The 13,422-nt window shown below is 39.5% G+C and overlaps 1 pseudogene; it reads right to left on the minus strand.

Annotated features, from left to right (window-relative positions):
• Positions 1–7,086: 7,086 nt before the first annotated feature.
• Positions 7,087–9,469, minus strand: LOC125418551 (DNA-directed RNA polymerase subunit beta'-like; annotated as a pseudogene).
• Positions 9,470–13,422: the final 3,953 nt, after the last annotated feature.

Here is a 13,422-nt window from a genome sequence, read left to right on the forward strand (position 1 = left end):
AGGGCTTCGATCACCGACTCCAATGTTGTCAAGTCATGAACTTCCTTAACCTTTTGGCACTGGGCATGCGTTAGCCCCCACACATGGTCTTATGACTTTGTGGAGACCTGTGTTTTTGGTAAACAGTCGCTCAAGCTTGGTCACTGCGACCCTCTTTATGAGGAAGCACCCCTTAGAGAGAGTTGTCTCGCACCCCTAGGTATTCTCTAGCTATCCACCTGTGTCAGGTTTGGGTACAGGTACCTTTTTGTTGAAGGTCGATGGATCTTTTCCTAGGAGTATGGAATAGTTTACTTTGGCGCCATAGTGCCTAGTACTTGAACATTGGCTTGGGGCATTTTATCTACCCCTTCTTACCCTAAAAAGGCAGGGGACCTTGTGTCCTTAAATTGATAACCATCTTTTGGCTAATCTAGCCTCGTCCATCCCTCGAGACCAACAAGGGGTAGTACAAGAATATTCATTTGTTGTCCATCGACTACGCCTTTTGGCCTATCTTGAGCCCTGACTCACTTTCCCTGGACGAACCTTACAGAGGAACCCTTAGGTTCTCGTGGGATTGGATTCTCACCAATGTTTGCATTACTCAAGCTGACATTCTCACTTCCATTTTATCTACCACTGCTCACGTGGGTGCTTCCCTTTAGGTGGAATGCTCCCCTACCGATACATTTTACATCCCACAGCTTTGGCAGATTGCCTAGCCTCATTCATCTTTGGTGCAAGAGTGCTTAATCAGTGAGCTATTACGCACTCTTTTAAGGGTGGCTGCTTCTAGGTAAACCTCCTGGCTGTCTCTGCACCTTACCTCCATTATCACTGAGCGATCATTTAGGGGCTTAGCTGGTGATTCGAGCTGTTTCCCTTTCAACGATGAAGCTTATCCCCCATTGTCTCACTAGCCAACCTGGACCCCTATTATTTTGAGGTCATATCTAGTATTCAGATTTTACCTCGGTTTGGTACCACTGTTGTGGCCTACAACGAAACAATGCTTTACCCCTAGATGTCTAGTCAACTGCTGCACCTCCATGCATTTCGGGGAGAATCAGCTAACTGTGGGTTCAAGTGGCATTTCACCCCTAACCATAACTCATCCACTGATTCTTCAACATCATTTGGTTTGGACCTCCACTTAGTTTCACCCAAGCTTCATCCTGGTTATGGATAGATCACCCAAGTTTGGATCCATAAGCAGTGACAGTTGCCCTATGAAGACTCTTAACCAAGCCACTGCCTATAAGTCGTCAGCTCATTCTTCAATAGGCACACGGTCAGAGCCCTGGTCTCCTCGCACTGCTTGGGAGCTTATGGTTTCATGTTTTATTTCACTCTCCAACAGGGGTTATTTTCACCCTTCCCTCACGGTACTACTTCACTATCGGTCACCGAGGAGTATTTAGCGTTGCATGGTGGTCCTTGGTAATTCACACAGGATTCCACGTGTCCCATGCTACTCAGGTCAGAGTGTAAGCTAGTGATACTTTTGACTGTTGGACTCTCTCCATCTAGGGTGCAGCATTCCACTGCTTTGCTTAGTAGCACGATGCCTGTATTCCTCTCCCACAACCCTGTTTTCACGGTTTAGGCTGCTCCCATTTCACTCGCCACTACTATGGGAATCGCTTTTGCTTTCTTTTCCTCTAGCTACTAAGATGTTTTAGTTCACCATGTTTTCTCTTGCCTACCTATGGATTTAGCAGTAGTTCGAAAGGTTGACCTATTTAGGAGTCTCCGAATCTATGCTTATTTTCAACTCCCCGAAGCATTTCGTCATTTATTATGCCCTTCCTCGTCTCTGGGTGTCTAGGTATCCTCATTTGAACTTCACCTTTAACTTTAAAGCTATGCCATCCCCTAAGGTGCTGCTAAATGGGAGGACCTTATCAATATCCATGAATGCTAAATCATAGTATAGATCGAACTGCCGGCTAGAAAAAAATGGATGCTATCATATAGCTTTGTATCGGCTAAGTTCACGAGTTAAGATAAGCGGACTCGAACCGCTGACATCCACCACAGGGTAAACCACCGCCTCTCAGGCCCCCGGCTGATTCTACCATAGAGGCCAACGATAGACAATAAATCCCCCCCGAACATAGCTTAGAACTTTCATTGTACTATGCTCTCCAAATAGCAACTCTTCTCAAAATCTCAAAAGGTGCTAAGTTGAAATCCCATTCTAACTAAGGATTCTTGTGGTTCTGGAGGATCTAGCTATAGGAGAACCAGGAACAAAAAGCTTTCCTCACTTTTCCACTCGACTCTTTGGTCGTAAGAATGGTGGTTTTAATAATGAGTGATTACCCTTCTCTGACCCTTACTGCCTAACTTGAAAGTGGACAGCTAATACATTCCACTTATTGAACAGGGTTTTATGGCCAGTCTATAAACCCTGGATGCCGAAGGCATCCTTGGGGTGATCTTATAGTTCCTACGGGGTGGAGACGATGGGGTCGGTCCATGGATTTTCTTTCATTTTGCTGCATTTTGCTCAAGGGCTTGAAGGGATATAATGCATCAAGCTATGCGTAAGAGCCAACTTGATCCTTTTCCCCAGGGATCCCGGATGAGGGAACCCTAGGATAGCCGTCGACTCCAACTACTGTCCATGTACGATCCATACTAGATTTGACTAACTGCCCATCCTACCTCCTCTATGTTCTTGACAGCCCATCTTTGTCTCAGTAGAGTCTTTCAGTGGCATGTTTCGGTCCTCTGCCCTATTACTTAGAAAAAGTGAGCTGCTAGTTCAGGTACAAGAGACTATTATTACCGCTTGGACAATTAGACATCCAACCCGTAATCATAACGACCTAATTGCAAGAGCACAACTCTACCAACTAAGCTATATCCCCCTGAGCCCAGTGGAGCATGCATGAAGGATTCAAATGCTTCTTCTATTCCATTCCTTGGTGCAGCTAGGCCATTCTAGACTTGAACTAAAGACCTTGCCCGTGAAGTAAATCATTGCACTATGGTGCAACCAATTGGGAGAGAATCAATATATTCTTTTTCGAGAGCAATTCATCCTTCCTGAATGTAGCATACAACTCTCCATTGTATTGCGCTTTCTAAGTGTGCTTGTTCCTCCCTTCTTCCTTACCATGGCAAGTCTTTGTGAAATAACTCTGATGAGAAGAAAAGAGAAGATGTTAAAGACCCTATTGGCCCAACCCTAGACACTCTAAGATCCTTTTTCAAACCCACTTCCATTTTGAGTCAATAGATAGATAAATAGACACATCCCATTGCACTGATTAGGGGCGTTTGTAGTGATTGAGGGGGTCGAAGACCAAGGAGTGAGTTATTTATCAGCCAATCATTATTCTTACAAATAGATCCAATCTCTTGGTCCCTGCAGAAAGGACAAAAAAAAATCACGCTCTTCCTTTCGAGAAGGGAGGATTTGGAAAATCTGATTGATTGCAGCTTTCTACAGACCTCCAGGAAAAGCATGAAAAAAAGGCTCGAATTGTACGATCCCTCCATTACCCCAGAATAAAAGGGGCGATCTCGAGAAGAGAGGAGTCGTGGTGGTCCCTCCCGGAGGACAAACCTAAACCTGTGCTCGAAAGATAGTTGTCCATATACTAATAAGGGGTGTATGGATTCTTGAAAATAGAGTCGTGGCAGTCCCTCCCGGACTGGCCCGATCCCATGAGTGAATAAAAAGTTGGATCTACATTGGATGTCACCTGAATCGCCCCATATATCCTCTTAAGGAGAAGTTCGGTTTTGAAACCTGAGTTTGAATAGGAGAAGTACGCCATGCTAATGTGCCTTGGATGATCCACATCTTAGGGTTAGGCGCTAATGAGCACATTGAACTATCCATGTGGATGAGAGCCCTCACAGCCCAGGCACAACGATGCAGTTATCAGGGGCACGCTCCACCACTGAGCTAATAGCCTGTCGTGCAGGCCTCCAATTGGGGGCCCGTTATGCCAAAAGTGAGAGAAACCCCATCCCTCTCTTTCCTTTTTTAGACCCCCATATCGCCACACGGGAGGGACATGGGGACCCAAAAAAGGTGATGTTATCAGCTTGTTGTTCCGACCTAGGATAATAAGCTCATGAGCTTAGTCCTACTTCACCGTCGAGAAATGAAAGAAGACTTCCATCTCCAAGTTTCACTCAGACGTAGCTTGGTTCTTTTTGGGTGTGCAGCAATGTCAAACCAAAATACCCAACAAGCACTAGCTATCCCTGGAAAGGAGGTGATCCAGCTGCACCTTCCACTATGGCTACCTAGTTATGACTTCACTCCGGTCACTAGCCCTACCTTCGACATCCCCCTCCTTACGGTTAAGGTAATGACTTCGGGCATGGCCAGCTCCCATAGTGTGACGGGCGATGTCTACAAGGCCCGGGAACAAATTCACCGCCATATGGATGATCGGCAATTACTAACAATTCCAACTTCATATAGGTGAGTTGCAGCCTACAATCCGAATTGAGGATGGGTTTTTGGAGTTAGCTCACCCTTGCAGGATCGCGATCCTATGTCCTAGCCATTGTGGCACGTGTGTCGCCTAGAGCATAAAGGGCATGATGACTTGACATCATCCTCACCTTCCCGAAGGCACCACTCTCTTTCAAGAGGATTCATGGCATGTTCAGCCCAGGTAAGGTTCTTCACTTTGCATCGAATTAACCACATGCTCCACCATTTGTGCCGGCCTCCGTCAATTCTTTTGAGTTTCATTATTACGAACGTACTCCTCGGGTGGGATACTTAATGCATTAGCTACAGCACTGCATTGGTCGATATGCATAGCACCTAGTATCCATCGTTTATGGCCAGAAATCCCCCAAATTGGTTTGCCGTTTCCATAAAGAATATAATTTACAACTTTGAGTTCTAGATTATCACTTTCCTGCAATGGGTCCCGGGGGAAAGTGATTCTAAATTTATACCGTTCGCTATTTCATATATGATTATGGGCCGAACCAAAAGAAAATATTTTTTCTAGGTAGGTGTGATCCATTGGACATAGATCCAATTTTTCAATTTTTTCCACTGCTTACAATTTTTTTTTTACCGTTCCCAGCGGTATCAAGATGCTACTGTGTCAAAATATCTTATCCATCTCTACAGCAGAATGGATATCTCCATAAAAGATTTTAAGTTCAATCTTTTTTCTTTCTCTCCACTCGTACCAATCTACCTGCTCGACTTCTTATATTTAAAGTGATTCGTGTATCTACTCCAATGATACTGTTATTCTATACCATTATGAAAGAAGATTCGAGTAAAAATGCACTTCCTCGGGAATGAAAAAAAACCAATCTACTTTCATTTGGTATTTTGGCTTACATTCTTTGACTCCTCGATACTCAAGCAAATCCTCTTTTTTGAGGATTGAATACAACCCTATCATCCCATATTTAGTAATTCCTAAACTTTTTATTTTGTATTGAGGATCATCAAAATAAGCAAAAATAATATTTCTACAAAAAATACCACATATCGGTATTTCAATCAAAATAGTGGGATGAGGCATTAGTTCTTTCTCCCATTTTTGAATCCACTGGAATGGAACAATGAATCTATTTCATCGTGTCTTTGGCAATAAAAATAAATCAAAATTCTCATGTAGAATAGAAGGAAATATGAAATTACAACAACCTCTATATATGATTCAATTAAATTCTGAATAAACCGAAATGATACTTTCTTTTTTACCAGAAAGACCTTAAGTAAAGAATTTGTGTTTTACTTGATCATTATTTATTGGATTTCCTGAAACATTAGAAAACATTTTTCCTTTGGTAGAAAGAAAATGAATGTTCATTTGATCTTGATCTTTGTGGAGTGAAAGGGGGACGACACTGGATTGGCATGAACCTCCTGACAATATCCATAAATGACTTGTTTTTGGTAAGAGATGGACATTACTATATGTAAATTCAGTGCATAGTATACATTGGTACTCAAGGGCCCATGACGTGTATGTGTAGGATGAACAAAATCCTCATTGAATTTTATTTTTCCATTAGAAGGGGCTCATACATGTTCTGCAGTACCCCCTATAAATACCCCACCAGTGTGAAAAGTTTTTAATGTTAGTTGAGTGCCCGGTTCCCCAATATATTGACCCATAGTAATACCTACAGCTTCTCCCAATTCGACCAGGTCACCATGAGTGGGGCTCCGACCATAACATAATCGGCAGATCCAAGAAGTGGTCTTACAAGTAAAGGGAGTTCGAATAGATATTGATTGTGTTTGAAAGGTTATGAATCAATTAACAAGTCCAATCCCAATATCTTGATTACGGATGGCAATACATCTAGGGCCTATATATATATCGTCTGCTAATACATGACCAATCAATGTTTGGATAAAAATTCTTTTCGACATCATCCCATTGCGAGGACTCACACAAATACCTTGGGCGGTGCCACAATCTATTCTACATACAACAATGTGTTGAACTACTCAATAAGTCTGTGTGTAAGATATCCAGCATTGATGTTCGTACAGTAGTATCCAATGGGTTTGGGTCAATGATTAGAAAACTTCCTTTTCTCGATCTTGATTTGCGTAGAAATTCAGGAACTATGGTCCTACTTGAACTAGAGAGACCTGAATTCCACTGGTATCATCGAATTACTTAGCTTGGATACCATATTATTGGGTATCCTATGAGCAGGCCAGGCAAAAACCTTGTATAGCTTGTTCGATTTCTCGATAAAGAGAAATACGACCAACAGTGGTTCGAACATATATACAAAGAATTTTTTTTTTTATGCTTCTTACTATTAGATAGGGCCCATAAATCTCATGATAGGTACCCAAAGGTTCATAGTGAACTTCGAGGGGAGCTTTTATTGAAGTAATAATGCGTTGATCTAGTTGCTACCAGAGCCACAAAGGACTATCTAAATGGATTCCTTTCTACCGATAAGCTCCAATTGCATCATAGGAATTATGAAAATGGGTTCTTTTTTCTTTCTTATACTTATTATCGTCAGTTCTTCCATTTTGATCATTTTTCTGTGATTCCATGGATTATACTTATTTGCACAAATATCTTGGCTATTCCCGCTCGTTAATACATAGAGCCCAATACGCATATCTTAAGTTGGTACGGAAATGGAATCTCCAATAGCTGGCGACAAGAGATTCATACAAGAAAACATAAGTAAATGAGCCTCCAAACATAAGGGTACATGAACAGCCATTTGATCCCCATCAAAGTCTACATTGAATCCCCTACAAACTAATGGATGTAAACAAATAGCATGTCCTTTGACTAAAATGGGTTGGAAGGCTTGTATGCCTAAGCTATGTAGAGTAGGCACCCTATTCAACAATACAGGATGCCTTTGCATAACTTCCTGAAGTATTTCCCATACAATCGACTCTTTTTCCAGAATTTTACTCGTAGTAACTCCTATGTTTGAAGCCAACTATTGTCTAATTAAACCATGAATTACAAATGTTTGGAAAAGTTCTATTGCTATTTCGCGAGGCAATCCACATCGATGTAATCAAAGTGAAGGACCTATGACAATGACAGAATGCCCCAAATAATCAACACGTTTGCCAAGCAAAGTCTCACGAAATCTTCCTTCTTTGCCTTCAATTACATATGAAAATGACTTGTAAGCCTTATTACGACTGTCTCTCATTGGTTGTCTATGGATTCCATTATCAAGATGTGTATCCATGGCTTCTTGTACCAATTTCTCTTGACACATTACTAATTCCCCTGGCATAGATCTACTTGTGGTTAATAGATCGATATCAGTATTATTCTGATAGATAACTCTTCTATAGAGTTCATTAACATCCAAGCTCATTAGTTTACCCCCATCTATCTGAATAATAGGTCTTAACTAGTGAGGAAGAACTGGTAATAGACATAAAACCATCCACTTAGGTTCTATATTGGTTCAAATAAAATTCTTAGCTAATTCCATGCGTCTAACGAAAAAATCCCTTATTCTTCCCCTACATTTTGATCTTCCCATTCATTACATGTGGGGCCTTCTTCCCCTAATTGTTTCCATTCTACCAACGAATAATCTATAATAATTTGCAAATCCAGATTAGCTAATTGTTCTCGGATAGCATTTGCTCCAGTAGAAATTTTTTGATTTTGAAATGTCTCGAAGCCTTAGGTAATAAAAAAAAGTGGGATGTTATATTTCCAGGACTGCATCTCATATTCGAATGAACCTCGTAATCATAAGAAAATGGATTTTTTAGTTATGGGCCTAGCAAAAGAAAATTTTGGATAGGATCCTATCGGATCTCCCCCTTCAAAATCGGACATGAAAGTTTCCTCTTATCTGGCTCAAGTAGTTACACCAAAAGAGATAAAGAAAAGAAAGGGGTTTTGTTTCCACTTTCAAATTCTATAAAATCGCAAAAAAATCTACTCCTTACTCAAGTTCCAAAAGAAGGTTAAGCAACATTTCGTTAATTCATTTTATTTATTTGTTTTAGTATATTTTCTGAATTGAATCCTTTATTTAATTATGGCTTAATAAAATAAATGAAATGTGCAATTCTTGAGTAGTCTACTTCCCTTCGAATGATGAATCGCCTTAATTTTAATTGAAGTAAAAGAGGGCCTTATAATTCATAAGGTATTTACTTGTCTATGTATTGTTCCGTTCAACCTCTTAGGTCCCTACTTCACCTCGACGGTTATTTGATGATATCCTTAAAGCCTATATGCGATAGATAGACTCCTACAACCATGGCATATTTGCTTATTTTGCTTATTGCGACAGAATTTCTTTCGTTTAGAAAGAAAGCAAATGGTAAATTCCATAAGAAGTCTTTTTTTCCACGAGGTACAAATTTCTATTTATTTCTCACTAAATCGACCATAGACCAGTTCCCTTTTTACTTGAGAGTATTGAACACACCCATAATTATGAGCTTCATGTTACTCCTACCAAGAGACATGTCAGATCCAAGGGATCCTAATTCGATTGAATGGGATGACAGTTTCTCATTCTAAATTTGTAAATTCATAATTTTGATCAAATCACACGTTGCAATATACTAGCCCTTTTAATTCTTTAAGAGGCTTATCTAAAAGATTCGCAATATAACTAGGAAGACATTTCAAATACCACACATGGGTTACTAGGCATGCTAGTTTGATGTAGCCCATTAATATCTTCATACTCGAGAATCAACAAATTCAACTCCACATTGTTCATAACAGTTCGGTTCTTCTTTTTCATCTCCGATTCCTCGATAATTTCCACAAGCACAGATCCCATTTTTTATAGGCCCAAAAATTCTTTCACAAAATAATCCATCTTTTTTTGGTTTATTGGTTTTGTAATGAAAAATGTAGGATTTTGTCACCTCTCCAATTATCTCTCCATTAGGTAGGATTTTTTTGGCCCAAGGACTTATTTGTTGAGGAGAAAATGATCTGATTTGAAGTTGTTGATGTTTATACCGATCGATCATAGAAGTAAAATTCTGATTCATTCTGATTAAGCATCCTTCCTATTAATCTATAAGTTTTTCTCTGATACAAGGAAATGATTCAATTATAGAGCCAAAGATCGTAACTCTCGAACGAGCAATCAAAAAGATTCTAAAGCATCCTTTGGTTTAGGTATTGTTCCTCCAATGATTATAGTACCAAGTACTTCTTGGCGAGCTCTAATATGATAAGATTTATAAGTAAGCATCTCTTGTAAAATATGAGAAACACCAAAACCCTCTAGAGCCCAAACTTCCATTTCTCCTACCTGCTGCCCCCCCTGCTTGGCCCTTCCTCTAAGTGGTTGTTATGTAACAAATGCATAATGACCATTCGCACGTCCATGTATTTTATCATCAACTTTACGAATTAATTTCAAGATATAAGGCTTTCCTATTATAACAGGTTGTTCAAAAGGATCTCCCATTCTTCCATCAAATATTCTGCTTTTTCCCGGATACTTGGGTTCCAATACCCATGGATTAGTTGTTTGCTTATTGGGTTCATATAATTCAGAAAAGACTAGTTTTCCCAAAGCCTGTTGTTCATATCTGTCATTAAAGATGCTATTTGATTATGTCTATCTAGCAGACTTCCCGCCAACTCGAGAGAGCGTTCAAATATCTGGCCTACATTCATGCGTGAGGGTACTCCTAATGGGTTCAAGACCATGTCAATGGGTCTTCCATCTTGCAAATAAAGCATATCTTGTCTAGGTAAAATTTTTGAAATGATACCCTTATTTCCAAGCCTTCTAGCTACTTTATCCCCTACTTTAATTTCACGGTTTTGTGAAATATATACACGAATCGGTTCTGGATTATAACTAGAACTCCTTTTTCTCTGGATCCATCTCACATCAATAACTCAACCTCTACTGCCGATGGGTAACTTTAGACAAGTTTCCTTTGAAGTGGATACTTGAATACCAAGGATGGCTCATAATAATCTATCTTTCGGAGCATACGATGATTCTTTCGCCAACTAGGGTGTTAATTTACGTACTAAAATATCACTCATCTCCACCTAAGACCCCAACATCACAATTCCTTTTTTGTATAAATTTCGGAATAAATGGGCTTCTAGATGTTGTATTTCATTAGTGATTCTGTCAGGACTGTGACTTGTTACATAAGTCTAAATTTCATATTTCCATATCTGAATAGAAGTATAAATATCCTCATATACCAGACACTCATTAATTTAATATAAAGGAATTAATTAATCAAACTTAGATTAGGAAAGGAAGTATAGTTGCTGCCAACTAGGTTTCTTTATGTGTGTTGCCGGTTTTTCCTAGGGTTTTTAGGGTTTATTTTGTTTCTTTCAAAGCCTATTTAAATGCTTATTTTTCAATATGAATACAACTTTGATTTGATTAAGAAAATACTTGTGAGATTAATTATCTCTTTGTTCTTTGAGAACACCTAAAACACCATTAGAGAATTGATTGTTTGATAAAAAGCCGAAACAAGTGTGAGGAGAGGAGAGCCTCATTTGAGTGAAACACGTAAGGGAGTGAAATTGTAAGGTCCTATTTTATTTCTATTGCATTATTATAATAACATGACAGAATCAAGAATGAGGAGAGGAGAGCCACCCTTGAGGATCAATGAGGAGGAGTCCATAGCATTCCATGGCGATGCTCGAGCTACCGGGAGTGGAGACCAAGTGGACATGAGAGCTGTTTTGGAGTCAATACAGCGGGTTAGTGCTCAAGTTGAGCAAATGAATCAAAGAATGGGAAGGCTAGAAGCCTCACAAGGAATGTCGAACACAAGAAATAGGCAAGAATTCCATGGAGGACGAGGAGGTCGTGAAAGGAATTTGATGAGGAGCCATTTGGTAGAGACTTTGAGGAAGGTATGGACAAAACTTTTGCTGTCCAAGATAGAGCTAGCCGTGGAAGATATAGGAGGGAAGATACAGATGATGATTTGGGAAATATCAAGGTTAACATCCCACCTTTTATGGGTAAAAGTGATCCCAAAGCTTATTTGGAGTGGGAAGAAAAAATGGAGATGATTTTGGACTGCCACAACTATTCGGAAGGTAAGAAGGTGAAGTTGGCAGCAATGGAGTTTGGCCATTATGCACTCCAATGGTGGAAAAATGAGCAAAGCACCCAAAGGAGAGTTGGTGATGACTTGATTAAAACATGGCAACAAATGAAAGGAGACATGAGAAAGCAGTTTGTTCCATCCCATTACCATAGATTGCTGCATCAAAGGCTTCAATCTTTGTCTCAAGGAAGCAGGTCTATGGAGGATTATTACAAAGAGATGGAGATGTTAATGATGATGCTGAATATGAATGAGGATAGGGAGGCAACAATGGCAAGGTTTTTGGGTGGATTGAATCGTGATATAGCCAACCAAGTGGAACTTCAACAATATGTCGAATTGGAGGAGATGCTTCATGTGGCCATAAAAATAGAAAACCAATTCAAGAGGAGGGGTACATGCTCACGGTTTGGAAGGGTTTCATACAGCAAATGGACGAATTCAACTAGTTGGAAGAACAATCCAATGTTCGAGCCAAAGATAAAACCGAATCAAGATAAAGGAAGTGTTACTCGGCCAAAGAAAGATAATCAAGCCGACCTTGTTCAAGCACACAAATCTGACGGTAAATATGATCCTAAGCCTCCAAGGGCTAGAGATATTGCTTGCTTTAAGTGCCAGGGTTGAGGACATACTACCAACCAATGCCCAACTCAAAGAATCATGGTGTTGAAGGATAATAGCGAGTTGGAATCCGATAGTGATGAAGCTAAAATTAAGGATGAGCATGAAAAAGAAGAACTTAAAGAAGAAGCCGAGACACTACAAGCATTCAATGCTGAATTAAACTTGCTTTCTAGGAGAGTACTTGTTGCATACAAAGATGAGGATGAAATTCAAAGAGAGAACATCTTCCACACCAAATGTGAAATTCAAGGTAAGATTTGTAGTATGATTATTGATAGTGGAAGTTGTACAAATGTAATTAGTAACATTGTAGTTGATAAATTAGGCTTAATAACTATTAAACATCCAGAACCTTATAGATTACAATGGCTTAATTATAGTGGTGAAATAAAAGTGAATAAACAAGCCAAAGTAAAATTTAATATAGGTAGATATGAGGATGTAGTTTTATGTGATATTGTACCCATGATTGCTGAACATATACTATTAGGTAGACCATGGCAATTTGATAAAGATGCTACTCATTTTGGTCGAGAAAATAGTATTGTTTTCAGGTTTAAAGGGAAGAAGGTCAAGCTGGAACCATTATCTCCTAAAGAGGTTTACAAAGACCAATTACAAATGCAACAAAGGAGAGAAGCCGAAAAGCTCAAGGAAAAAGCAATTATGGCACCAATGGCTTCACCATCCTTTCAAGAATGCGAGATTGAGGTTGTTGATCAGGGTAAGCTTTCTAAAACCCAAATTGAGTCTAAGAACCAAGAAAAAGCTGAGAGAGGGGTGAGAAAAGAGAGCAAACCCGAGAGCACCAAAAATCTGGAAATTTTCGCCAATGAGAGCCAAACCGAGGGAAGAAAAATAAAAGAAAGAAAAGAGAGGAAAAACCAGAATTTTTATTTGTGTTTTGGTGATATTGACAAGGCTATTGAATGTACAAAACCCTTGCTGGTCATGATTTATAAAGAAAATTATTTTAATGATCAAACTAACTTTGAAGAACTTGAATTGCCAAGTTCAATGATTTCTCTTTTGAAGGAATTTGGAGATGTCTTCCCAAATGAAAGTTCAAGTGGACTACCATCCAGTCAAGAGGGGAAAGGTGAACTTGCTGTCCAAGGTAAGTCTTCTAATACTCAGGTTGTGTGGAAAGATTTTAATAAAACCAAGAGTGAGAAATTTGGTGCAAAAGCCGAGAGTGAGGAAAGTGAGATGGTAATGAGTGAGAAAGGAAAAGGAAGACAAGAAAGGAAAAATATAAATTTTTA

The sequence above is a fragment of the Ziziphus jujuba genome, chromosome 11 (genome assembly GCF_031755915.1).
Source record: "Ziziphus jujuba cultivar Dongzao chromosome 11, ASM3175591v1".
NCBI lineage: Eukaryota > Viridiplantae > Streptophyta > Magnoliopsida > Rosales > Rhamnaceae > Ziziphus > Ziziphus jujuba.